A 13,662-nucleotide genomic window follows, 5' to 3' on the forward strand; every position below is an offset into this window, starting at 1 on the left:
TCACCTCACACCAGTCAAAATGGCTATCATCAAAAAATCCACAAACAGTAAATGCTGGAGAGGGTTTGGAGAGAAGGGACCCCTCCTACACTGTTGGTGGGAATGTAAATTGGTACAGCCACTTTGGAGAACAGTATGGAGAATAGTTCATTAAAAAACTAAAAACAGAGCTACCATATGACCCTGCAATCCCACTCCTGGGCATATATCCAGAGAAAAACAGGGTCCGAAAGGATACATGCACCCCAATGTTCATTGCAGCACTGTTTACAATAGCCAAGACATGGAAGCAACCTAAATGTCCATTGACAGAGGAATGGATAAAGAGGATGTGGTACATATATACAATGGAATATTACTCAGCCATTAAAAAGAATGAAATAATGCCATCTGCAGCAACATGGATGGACCTAGAGATTGCCATACTGAGTGAAGTAAGTCAGATAGAGAAAGAGAAATATCATATGATATCCCTTATATGTGGAACCTAAAAAGATATGATACAAGTGAACTTATTTAGAAAATAGAAACAGACTCACTGACATAGAGAACAACTTAAGGTTACCGGGGGGAAGGGTGGGGGGAAGGGATAGTTAGGGAGTTTGGGATCGACATGTACACACTGCTATATTTAAAATGGATAACCAACAAGGACCTACTGTATAGCACAGGGAACTCTGCTCAATGTTATGTGGCAGCCTGGATGGGAGGGGAGTTTGGGGGAGAATGTATACATGTATATGTATGGCTGAGTTGCTTCGCTGTGTACCTTAAACTATCACAATATTGTTAATTGGCTATACTCCAATATAAAATTTAAAAAATTTTAAATATAGAAAATAAAATATAAAGTGGATAGAAAAAAAATAAAGAATTTTATGATTAAAAAAAAAAAAGAATGGGGCTTCCCGGGTGGCGCAGTGGTTGAGAGTCTGCCTGCCAATGCAGGGGACACGGGTTCGGGCCCTGGTCTGGGAGGATCCCACATGCCGCGGAGCGGCTGGGCCCGTGAGCCACAATTACTGAGCCTGCGCGTCTGGAGCCTGTGCTCCGCAACGGGAGAGGCCGCGACAGTGAGAGGCCCGCGCACCGCGATGAAGAGTGGCCCCCGCTTGCCGCAACTAGAGAAAGCCATCGCACAGAAACGAAGACCCAACACAGCCAAAAATAAATAAATAAATTAATTAATTAAAAAAAAAAAGAATGAATTGAGCAGCTCAAGGAGTAGAAGGGGAGTGTTCCATGAAGAGGGAATGAAAAAACAGTATACCTATTCAACCAATACATTATGAAGAAGGCATTTGGTAACTATTTGTTGAGTGCAGATTTGGCTAGCACACATGGAAAAGTGGTCTTGCCCTCCCATTAAGAGACCCAAGCAATTTTAAGTGCTTTGAATTCTCATGTAATACACTCAAAAAAATATCTAATAGGCAGAATAGAAAGATTAAAAAAATAAATCAAGTTAAAGTAATAAATATGGAATGAATAAATTGGTTTCATAGGATGCCCATAAGACATAGAGAAGACAAGAGAGTTGAGGGACTTTCTTGGTGATCCAGTGGTTAAGACTCCATCCTCCCAATGCAGGGGGCCTGGGCTCAAATCCTGGTTAGGGAACTAAATCCCGCATGCCACAACTAAAAGATCGTGCATGCTGCAACTAAAGATCTCCCACACCACAACGAAGATCCCGCGTGCTGCAACTAAGACCTGGTGTACCCAAATAAATAAATATTTAAAAAAAAAAGAGAGAGCGAGTTGAGGCAAGGTCCTCAATGGCTGTCTCTAGAATGTGCAACCCTCAGCACTACACAGGCATAAAGAAGTCATGTACCTTAATGGAAAAGAGTCTCCAAGGGAGCAGAGACTCAACACCTGTGTCCCTACAGGAGTCCTAAAAGGTGTCTTATTACTGGGTCTATAAATTATGCAGCCAAATCTTTCACTCATATTAATCAGCCTGTGTTTCTTGTGCCTGTCAGCCTAATTAAAATGTGTGTAAGGCAAGGACATTAGAAGGTTGGTAATCTTGAAGGCTGAGAGGAATGAAGCAGGAGAGAAAGGCTAGAGCTGCACTTCCTTCAGAGATCAGAAGAGAGACTGTTAACTGCTGGTTATACAAAACCTATTAATATCTTAGTTTTGACTCTAGGTTGAATACACCTTCCTAAACAGCATGCGTAGAACTCTACAGTAATAAATGCAGAAAATCTCTTAATTGTTAAAGAAATCTTCTAATAAAGATCAAGGAGAGTTCATTGAGCAGGACACACCTAGGACAATTTAGAGATGTTTAGGAGGTCTACAGACATTCTCACAATATCTGCTCTACATGCAAATTTATTAGTTATATCAGCAGTAGTGGGGTAACTTTGTCAATCTTGGTGATATTCTAGACTAGGAATATTGTGAGGGTAGGCTTTAGTGATACAGTCCTTGAAAGTACCTATGAAGCATATCAGAGATGTCAACTTGATATGTAACTTGAGTTCTAGTGACCTCTTTGTGCTAGTATATTAATCTTTAAATATAGTTGTATCCTGAGGGACTTTTATAGGTACTTGGGAGTTCTCCAAAAAAGGGGCCTACCACATCCCCTAAGATACATGATAAGAACATTCTTCAAATTGATGGGCTAGAGAAGTCTCCATCACAAAGCCTGCTTAAAGGCCCGAGATTTATTCTTAGATCCCAGATAAAAAATAAGCCACATAAAGTGCCTGACATATGGTCTGTGCTTAGTAAGTATTTGTTGAATCAATGCTGAATAAAAGCTGTATGGTTACATCTCTTAGGAATTTTCTTCTCTTTGATTTCAGGTTCCTCATGCCCTTGGCTCTAGGTGCCTCAGGATGAGAAAGTCACCACTGCTCCCCATATGACTTCCTCACATATTGTAAATGCTCAGTAACAATTCATATAGAAATAGTAACTGAGTTCTTGTGGCATAAATGTTGCTTCTCCTCTACAAACTACCGTGGCTTCATCCCCTATAGAGAATAATTCCACTTGTTTCAGCCATTCCCACCCTTTGCCTACCAGGGCTTCCAAGATTTTCTGCCTGGCTCTACATGTTCCATGAAGTATCCAGAGCCTGCTGATTCTGTGGGGGAAGACTCTTGAAGTTAGAAGAGGCCTCAATCAACTCTCCTGGAGCCTGGATTATTCCAGGTCTTTGAGTCAAACAGTTATAGCATCTCTAGCCCCTGAAGACACAGGGGGAGTTTTAACAGTGGTTTCTTCTTCAGCTGTCAGAGGAGCAGATCCTAGCAAGAGCTGGGAGACAACTCTTGCCATCTTCCAGGCAACGATGTCTGGCCTCTTCAGTTCTCCTGTTCTCCCATGTGCCAGGGTTTCTGCTTAGCCCTGCCCACCTTTGGGCAAAACCGCTGCTGCTTGAGGATGCTCAGCAAGAGCTGAAAGACAGGTACCAGGGCCTTAATAGCAAGATAAGAGCATAAATCAGCAAGTTTCTGTATCCCTCAGGCATCTCTGATGCCTCTGAGAAGCCTGAATCAGGACATCTACTCATTCCACACTTATAGCCTTCTCAAGAAACAACCTGCCATCCTTGGTCCCCATCCCAAAGTTCATCCAGCAGGAGGCAAGGAGACACCTGCAGCTCCACAGACAGAAGAGCCCCCAAATCCTAATCTCTTCCATCATCAAAGATAGACTATCTACAGGGACTCATGGAGAGCAAAAACTGGAGCTGGGCTGGAAAAAAACACATCAAGGGTTGCTGTACATTTCAAGTTTTAAGGAGTACAGGAAGCTGGAAGTCATCAGGCCTGGTCTCAGTTTTCCTAACGTCAGCTCAGTCTCTCCATGGGTCTAGTGCTTAATCAGGAGTGCCGACATTCCCAGGAGGAAAGTCAGGAGAACAAAAGTCCCAATTCCTGTAGAGAGCTTCCTCTGGCATCTGTTTCTAGGAGTTAATTGGTATGAAGGATGACTACCAACTGCGACATGGAGACAAATGGCCTGAAATCTACCCCATGTCATATTGGCCTCCTTGGGACACCAGAACAAAGCCCAAACAATTCACACAACGGCAGTCCCTCTGTCCTCAACATAGGTGGGACACCAGTTCCCGTCTACTGTGGCTGCATTCTGTAGGCAGGCCCTAGTCAAGAAATGGGCACCAAAGTATGCACAGGCATCTCTGCACTTCCAGAGGAGACAGTGACTTATGACAGTGACTTACTACTTATGAGGGCTAGGGATTTCAGAACAGTTTTTTCTTAGGCTTTGAGTATTGGGTATTTGGTACACTCTGGATCCTTCTGGGATTTTTGCTGACCTAGGGGAATAGAGATAAAGACCCAGACCTCTGTGGGTAAGTATACACAGATACTTTCATACAAAATCCAGATCTCATAAGTTAGACTTCTTTACCACTAGGGAATCCTGATTAGTGAGGATTTTATTTAATGACTGTATTTAAATATAACTCACAGAGACCAGCTACATGAAAGGTCTGCACATCATCAGGGAGCAATTTCAGCTGTTGATGCAGTCAGCTGGGTGCCTCAACCCTCAACAGCTGCAGTTGATATACAGCAACATTCCCTTGCTCACTGACCTCAAATAAAATCTCTTGGAGAGCCTGCAGAATAAGCCCTGCAAGCCCTGGCTCATGTTGGGCCCTGGAAGGGCTGCCCTTTACATTCCAAGTTTTAAGAAGTACAAGAGAATGAAGCAAAAGCCAGCATGCCTGGTCTCAGTTTTTCTAAAATTGCAGTCCCCTGCACCCACTATACCCCATCTCTGCTTGCATTTTTCCTAAGCATTTTGCCATCTACCATATTACAGTTGACCCTTGAACAACGTGGGAATTAGGAGCACTGACCCTCTGTAGTCGTAAACCCCAGAATAAATTAGGGAGTTGGTTCTCCCTATACATGTTTCTTCCTTACAGGTGGTTCTGTTCATGGGTTCAACCAGGCCAGACAGTGTAGTATTTATTACTGAAAAAAAATCAGTGTATAAGTGGACCCGTGCAATTCACACTTGTGTTGTTCAAGGGCCAACTGTTTATTTTCTCTCTCCTCACTAAATTATTATTTTCAAAAGGGCAGGAACTTTTGTTTCTTGATCTCAGCTATATCTCCAGGTCTAAGAACAGTACACAGTGATTACAGGGGACTACAATTTTAGATGGGTAGCCAGCAAAGGCCTTACTGATGTTCAAACCTCAAAGGGTTATGTAAGCACTAGGGTGAGGATGCATATAGTGGGCTGAGTGCCTGGTACACAGTAAGACTCAATAAATTCAAATAATACTCATCGTCAAGAGAGTGCCTTAAATCACAGGAACTGGCTACTTTCCCCCTTTCCTTAGGGGCTTAAGGAGAGCAAGCATGTTTTCTGTGACTATTACTGGAGCGCCTCACTGACTCCCATTCCAGGACCCAAGCCCTCAAACCCTCAACCTCTGTTTAAGGGCCAGTTCAAGCCCCACTTCCTAAAAGGCATTTCCTAGTATTCACTATTCTCTCTCATTCATGTCCTTAAAAACATCTCTGATCCTTTCATACAGATGCCAGGTTCTTGTCCGAGTTCCATCAGTAAGTCGCTGTTTGTCTTTGGACAAGTCACTTTAAACTGGTTCTCATTTTTCATCAGTAAAATGAAAAAGTCATATTAGACCACCTACCTTCTGGCTCTAATATTTTGACTCTAAGCGCAAACCCCACATCCCCACTCCCTTCACAGCTCATTCAACAATCCTAACGGCAGCTGGTTTCCCGGGGTGCAGTGTCTCACCAAAAGCCCAAGCCCTAACCCGGGTCAGGCACCGCCAACCCCGCGGAGGAATGAGAAGAAATCGGCCGTCCCATCAACACCTGACCTTACCAGAACGCCCGCCCTCCCGGCATTTCCGGCTCTTCCTTAGATTTTCTTCCGGAACACTTGCTCCCGTCTGACTCCGCCCCTCCTCCACTCTTTAGAGTCTATTGGCTGTTTCTTTGAGGAAGCGGAGCACTTCCCGACATTGATTGGTCTCTGTCATTGTTGATGGGTTAGTTACAAACAAGGCGTGCCTGGTCTCCCTGGTAACGCTCTGCTGATAGTCCTGATTGGTCCATAGCCTAATCCCGTTTTCCGTCCCAACTGCCAGTGGTTGAGTCCCTTGGCGGGGCGCTGCAGCGGTAGGTGTCGCGTACGGGATTCCCGAGCTGACGTGGCTTAAATTTGGGAGGGGGGCAGCTGGAGCCTCCGGCGACAGCCTCTTCCAGGTGAGTGGGGGACGCTCCCCAACTCTTCGCCTCCTTGAGCCTTGTAACGGTCACCCCCGCCACAGGGCCCGCGGGGCTGCCAAAGCAGCCACACTCGGGTTCCCTCCCCATCCTGATTCAGTCCCGGATCCGGCCGTTCAGTCCGCCTCCCTTCACCTACCAGGCCTAGTTCTAATCGTCCACACGCCAGCTGGCCCCGCCAGATGGCTTCGGGGTCGCCCTGTGTGGCCTCTAGGCACATATGCGCTGTCTACCCCATCCCCAGGACGTTTTTCCTCTGGGAGCGACGGAGAAAGGCGCTCCGGTCGGTCCTGTCAGGACGGCCTTGTTCCCTGAGTGGCCTGCTCAGGCTGACCTGTGTACGCAACAGCTGACGTCGGAGAGAACCTGCCAGGCCCCTGCGCTCAGGCCCTAAACAAACTTAGTGTCGGGAAGGGGAGGCGGGACCCAGACAAACCGAAAGTCTTGAGGGCAGAGATCGCAGAAACATTGGCGACAGTAACTCAAACGAGGGCCTGACGAATGATCCTGCTAATGAGTTGCTGGAGAGATTGGGAGAGAGGGAAGATCCTTGCGATCCCATCAACACTAAAGTCCCAGGAATCAGAGGTGGTCAGGCAGTTAGAGGAATGGGAACCCTGAATAGAGTTCTGGAGGAAAAAGAACTTGATTTGGTGGTGTGGAGGATGTTTATTCTGCGTAACAGGAGTGGTGCGTAGGAGTGTGAAGCAGAGGATAAGCCCCTCGACAAATGAGGAATATATTTGTCTGACTTACGCAAAGAGTTCCAGTTGGTCTGTGGGGAGAGGACAGTTTAAGAGTGGGGCAGAGATATATAAAAATCACTGGATAAGTACTTTCACTTTTGGAGGTAGTTGGAAGCTTTCTGAGCTTTTAAAGACTCTCACAGTTCTGTGCAAGATGGCAGTGGAGAACTCCCTGCAGAAAGGCTGGAGGCCTTTTCAGAAGAATGAAGTAATTAAATTTGGATGGTCAGAATGATTGTGAATGGTCAAAAAAATTGCAGACGTTGTACACTGACTGTTTCACAGCTTTTATTTTTCATCCTTTGACCATGGAATGGCCATTTAATGCTTTCCTCTTCACTGCATTAAATTTGTTGGACTACATCAGTAGTTTCCAGACATTTTTAATTGCTTGCCCTATCAGTAAAACTTTTTTTTTGAGCAACCATCCTCTAAATACTGTATATTTAATTATAAATAATGTATGAATAACACTGTAAATATATTACTTATAAAATATACAAAAACATACATATTTAAAAGGATGAAAACAAATTCTTGCCCATTTTCTGGCACACTCCCAACCCAATCTGGGGATCACATAAAGATATTTCCTTATTTTTTTAGAAAGGTGTTTGCATCTCTGAGGACTTCCAGATTGGGGGAATCCTTTTTATTTTATTTTAATTTATTATTATTATTTTATTATTTTTGAGGACCTCCATTCCTCTGAGATGCAGCCTCTTCTAAAAATAATCATCCTTAGGATAGAATTCTCTTTTCCCTCTGCTTGAATATTAAAGTCTCTCTTTTTTTCCCCGTTACATTAGTGGATTAATTAAAAGGATGTTGATTTTATTCTTGTTTATAAAAAATCATTCATAAACTTCTCTAGCTTAACTATATTAGAAATAAATTATTTGGGACACATCTCACCACTGATCATTACCTGCTAGTATATTGTTAGGAACCACTATATGAAAGGATGTTAAGCTCTACAATAGTCCATTTTTAATTAAGCTAATTTAAAATCAGCAATATGTGCTTTTTGGTAAAAGTAAATTCAATACAAAAGGATATAATATAAAAACAAAAATCTCTTTCTCCTCTATGTACTGATCCTTTTCCACATTCCCTATTTCCCAGAAGTAAGCACTGTAAATAATGTTTATTCTTAAGAAAATTTCTGATTATATTCAAGCACATGTATAATATATATCCCTCTCCTTTTCTCTCTCAAACAAGTTGAATCATAATATACCTGCTATTCTACACCTTTTTTTTTCCACTTTATACTATAAGGTATTTTTTCCATATCCATAAGTATAAAACTACCCCATTCTTTTAAAAGGCTGTACAGCATTCCCCTGTAGAAATATCAAAATGTATTTAGCCTGTCCCCTATTGATGGACATTGATATTGTTTTCAGTCATTAGTCATCACAAACACTGCTGTAGTGACTTCCCCGGCAGTCCAGTGGTTAAGACTCTGTGCTTCGACTGCAGGGGGCACAGGTTTGATCCCTGGTCCAGGAACTAAGATCCTGCATGCCTCGAGGCCAAAAATTTTCAAAAGTAAAAATAAACTCTCTTAAAAACAAACAAACAAACAAAAACCACTGCTGTAGTGAATATCCATGTGCAAATATCCTTTGTTCCCTTGCATGAGCCTATCTATGGTATAAACAATACGGAATTCTTTAGAGCCCTACTACTGTGAGTCATTTCATTTTAGTCTAGTGGTTATATAACTGTAAGTATATGCAAGTATATGAGTGCCCTCATGCCTCCAGCACTATTTTCAGCCCCAGTGAAGAATGTTGGGTGATGAGGTTGCTCAGAAAATAGGTTATCTTCTGAATCTCTACCAGTAAAGAAGCTTTGTCGAGCTCTGTGACTGGGAAGATTACTTAACTTCCCTATGCCTTACACACTTTAATACTAGGGATATTGATAGAACTCCTCCTTGGGGTTGTTTTAAAAATAAAATGAGTAAAATGATGAGGATAAATAAGTTATTATATATAAAGCAATTGGAGTAATATTTAGTACATAGTACTGTGTATATAAATTATAGCTACCATTTACTTCCAAATTTGTTTAATAAAAACAGGTTTTTTTGTGTCATGAAAACTAGTTTTCCATTTTCTAATTGTAAAATTATATCATAATATTGCATATGCTTTTCCCAGCTATATAGCACCATTTCCTATCAGCTTCTCAAACTGGTTGAGGATCACTTAGAATTAAGGAAAACTACTGAGGCTCAGCTAAACATACAATGAGTGAGTTTGAGGAGTGATCTGGAAATACAGCCATTTTCTGTGTTGTTGTTTCTGTGGGAAAATGTGATTTAAATTCCAAAGCAAATGGTGCGTATGCATGTAGTCATAGGCATGTGCTCACTGTCTTCAGTTACTTTATTTTCCCATGCATTTTGTACTAGGTTCTCTGTGGTTGGGGCATGCCTTATATTTCTTTTTATATTTTTGTGGTTCTTAGCATAATGCTCCACACCAAGTATATATTTTGAAAATAATTAGCAGTGAATACTGAGAAAATAAGACTCATGGAATTCTAAATGCCACCTCAACACAGAAGTGTTGGGATCCTGTGGCAGAATTTATAGGTGTGGCCAGCATTGACTTTGAGGGATTGTTTTATTTGCCTGAATGTTTTATTGAACCCTGACCTTGGCATGAAGCTCTTTATTTTATTCTTTTTCCAAATTGCTATTCATGATTCTGGTGCTTTATAAAACAACAGCAAGAGCATTGCTTGTCCAGTAGTCACAGATATTCCTTGCATGAATTTATTACTATATCTTTTCCCCTTTACTAATTTTTTTTTTAAATTAATAGCTACTTTATTTATTTATTTATTTATTTGGCTGTGTTGAGTCTTCGTTTCGTGCGAGGGCTTTCTCTAGTTGCGGCAAGCGGGGACCACTCTTCATCGCAGTGCGCGGGCCTCTCACTATCGCGGCCCCTCCTGCTGCGGGGCACAGGCTCCAGACGCGCAGGCTCAGTAGTTGTGGCTCACCGGCCCAGCCACTCCGCGGCATGTGGGATCCTCCCAGACCAGGGCTCGACCCCGTGTCCCCTGCATTAGCAGGCAGATTCTCAACCACCGTGCCACCAGGGAAGCCCTACTAATTTTTATATATGCATTTGCCCATTTCTATCCTACAGTGAGCCTCTCAGAGGCAGAGATCCATCTTTCTTCGTTTAGCTTAAGCATGGCTACTTAGTGGCTCTCTTGCCCTCAAGTTCCCAACCTCTGAGCTACCTAAAGACCCTAACTGGGCCTGAGGTGCCCATCCTTTTACACTTCCATGTTATTCCTTTAATGTCAACAGCTATAGAAATCACTCTTGCATCATGGAGTCATAAGGCAAAGTCCAAATAGAAAAGACAAGATAAATCCTTGTACTTAACCTAGTTTTCACGATACTTAGTTCAGATGATGACTAGTTTATTATTATTATGAACTTGTGAATTTAAATATTTTCGGTGGATTTAAATATCTGTTGCAATTTAATTCATAATCTTATTAGAAACTCAGTTGTTCCTTTGGCCTGTGGGAACTTCTTCAGTTTGTCTCCTGGATCCTTTTGACATGACTCTATGTTAGTCTTTGATAGCTTCTTTGCTGTTTTGTATGAAAAAATGTTTCAGGCTCATCTTGTACCATTTCCTGCTTCAGAATTGAAATCAGCCATTTCTCTAAGAAGCCCTCCTATTAAAAAAAAATTGTTTTTAAACTGGGGAATAGTATTTCAAGACTAGAAATACTTATTGCTTCTCAGTTTGTCATAGTGTTTTTCAATGGACAGAGCTAGGAAAATATATGTACTAAGATAAAATACCTTGCAGGTTCATACTGGTACTTTTTTTTTTTTTTCAATTAATTAATTAATTAATTTTTGGCTGTGTTGGGTCTTCGTTTCTATGCGAGGGCTTTCTCTAGTTGTGGCGGGCGGGGGCCACTCTTAATCGCGGTGTGCAGGCCTCTCACTATCGCGGCCTCTCTTGCTGCGGAGCACAGGCTCCAGACGCGCAGGCTCAGTAATTGTGGCTCACGGGCCTAGTTGCTCCGCGGCATGTGGGATCCTCCCAGACCAGGGCTCGAACCCGTGTCCTCTGCATTGGCAGGCAGATTCTCAACCACTGCGCCACCAGGGAAGCCCCATACTGGTACTTTTGATTCAAATTCAAGATTAGTTTTTATTTTGGGGTTCTTAATTTCTTTTGTGTTATATGTCTGTCTCCTTTTTTCATAATGACTATATGATAGAATTACTATGCCCATAATTGCTCATTTAATTCCACAGGACACATATAATAGTCAAGGAATAATAATGATAATGACTGCCACCAATTTGGGTTGTTAAAATTTTTATAAGTTTTATTTTGTATATGCTATTTACATTTTCCCCATTTTTAAAAATTGGAGCCCTATATGTTGTCAGAGCATATAATCATTAAATACTATGCTGTCTCCATCCCAGCCTTAGTTCTATGAGTAACATATTTAGTGCTCACACCAGTCCTTATGATGATGTTTCTTTAGTCATTTTGGTTATCTCAAGCTTTTTCTCTAATAGATGCCTTAGGAAAGGCTCCTGGGAAAATTTTTCACTAATTTTCTTGCAAGTTGGTAACATTCTGTGTGTGCTCTTTATATCTGAAGGTCATTTTTGCTGAAAATAAAATCCTTAGCTCACATTTTCTTTCCTTAAATATCTCAAATCTGTAACTCCATTTTTTTTTCTGGCAAAAACATTGCTGTTGAAAAGTCTGACCATAGTCTTTTTTTTTTTTTTTTTTGCTTGTAAGTCACATTTCAGCCTAAACCTCAAAGAATTCTTTTTAAGTCCATTAATTTTACTAGAATGTCTTGTTGGTCATTCTGTTGATATTATCAGGTATCTGGTGGCCTCTTTCAATATGTAACTTCAAATCTTTTAAAATTTCAGATAAGTGCTCTTGGCTTTTGTTTTTTGCGTTTGTTCTGTACCTTTGCTTTGTTTTTCTTTTTCAGGGGATCCTATTATCCTCATTGCTTATCTGCAATATTTATCACTTTCTCTTGATTCCTTCTTTACTATTTATTTCTTTGAATTTTTTAAGAAACAAAGCATTAGGAACAATTTTAAATTTACTATAGAAAATATGCAAAGATAGTTCAGAATTCAGTATAACTCTCACCCAGTATTCTCTAATGTTAGCATGTTACAGTAGAAAAGTGCATTTGTCAAAACTAAGAAATCAACACTGGTGCATTACTATTAACTAAACTCCATACTTTGGATTTCACTTATTTCTCCATTGATGTCCTTTTTCTATTCCACGGTATTATCGTAAGATATCACATTTAGTTTAATCTTTTTCTTTTTTAAATTGAGATAATTGTGGATTCACATACAATTCTAATAAATAATACAGAGAGATACCTTGTATGCGTTGTTCAGTTTCCTTCAGTGGTAACATTTTAGAAAACTATTGTATAATATCACAACCAGGATGCTGATAATACATTCCCCAATTTTATTTGTATACGTGTATGTTAAGTTCTATAAAATTTTATCACCTATGTGTAGGTTCCTGTATCCACCACCATAGTTAAGATATTGAACAATTCTAACACCACAAGGATACCTTGTGTTGCCTTTTTATAATTATAACCACCTCCTACCCTCTCACCTTCAGCTTCTCCCTAAGCACTGGTAACCATTCATCTGTCCTCCATTTCTAAAATTTTGTCATTTCAAAATATTATGTAAATGTGGAATTATATAGCATGTAACCTTTTGGAATTGGCTTTTTCTTTTTCGTTCAGCATAATTTCCTGGAGATTCATTCATCTAAATTGTTAGGTGTATCAGTAGTTTGTTCCTTTTTATTGCTATGTAGTATGCCATGGTATGTATGTACAGGCGTATCTTGGAGATATTGTGGGTTCAGTTCCAGACCACTGCAATAAAGCTAATATCACAATAAAGTGAGTCATGCAAATGTTTTTGGTTTCCCAGTGCATATAAAAATTATGTTTACACTATATTGTAGTCTTTTAAGTGTGAAATAGCATTATGTCTAAAAAATATACATACCTTAATTAAAAAGTGCTTTATCATGAAAAATGCTACCATCTGAGCCTTCAGCAAGTTGTAATCTTTTTGCTGGTAGATACAGGATCTTGCCTTGATGTTCATGGCTGCTGACTGATCAGGGTGGTAGTTGCTGAAAGTTGGAATGGTTGTGGCAGTTTTTAAAAATAAGACAACATTGAAGTTTGCTGCATCGATTAATTCTTCCTTTCATGAACAAATTCTCTGTAGCATGCAATGCTGTTTGATAGCATTTTACCCACAGTAGAATTTATTTGAAAATTGGAGTTGATCCTCTCAAACCTGCCACTACTCTGTTAACTAAGTTTATGTAATATTCTAAACGCTTTGCTGTCATTTCAACAGTCTTTGTAGCATCTTCACCAGGAGTAGATTCCATCTCAAGAAACCACTTTCTTTGCTCATCTAGAAGCAGTAACTCCTCATCCGTTAAAGATTTATCCTCAGATTGCAGCAATTCAGTCACATCTTCAGCCTCTACTTTTAAGTCTAGTTCTCTTGCTGTTTCCACCACATCTGCAGTTACTTCTTCCACCAAAGT

The 13,662-nt window shown here is 40.7% G+C and overlaps 1 protein-coding gene and 1 long non-coding RNA gene across 11 annotated transcripts in view; one reads left to right on the forward strand and one right to left on the reverse strand.

Moving 5' to 3' along the window:
* The window catches only part of LOC130708087 (uncharacterized), a 44,213-nt gene extending 38,351 nt beyond the window's left edge, over nt 1–5,862 (reverse strand). The window contains exons 1-2 of one of the 2 annotated variants that reach the window (XR_009008107.1): nt 5,773–5,862; nt 3,043–3,440 (exon numbers count right to left, since the gene is read on the reverse strand). This is a non-coding gene — a long non-coding RNA (uncharacterized LOC130708087). Of the gene's footprint in view, nt 1–2,661; nt 3,441–5,772 lie in introns of those variants that run through there. The other variant, XR_009008106.1, reaches the window with a different exon arrangement.
* A 251-nt stretch (nt 5,863–6,113) lies between these two features.
* GOLGB1 (golgin B1) overlaps nt 6,114–13,662 on the forward strand; it is an 86,832-nt gene continuing 79,283 nt past the window's right edge. For all 9 annotated transcript variants that reach the window (XM_007181843.2, XM_007181844.2, XM_057545070.1 and 6 more), the window contains exon 1: nt 6,114–6,245. The gene's annotated coding sequence lies outside the window, so the exon portion shown is untranslated. The remainder of the gene's footprint in view (nt 6,246–13,662) is intronic.

Source organism: Balaenoptera acutorostrata, chromosome 4 (assembly GCF_949987535.1).
Source record: "Balaenoptera acutorostrata chromosome 4, mBalAcu1.1, whole genome shotgun sequence".
Lineage (NCBI taxonomy): Eukaryota > Metazoa > Chordata > Mammalia > Artiodactyla > Balaenopteridae > Balaenoptera > Balaenoptera acutorostrata.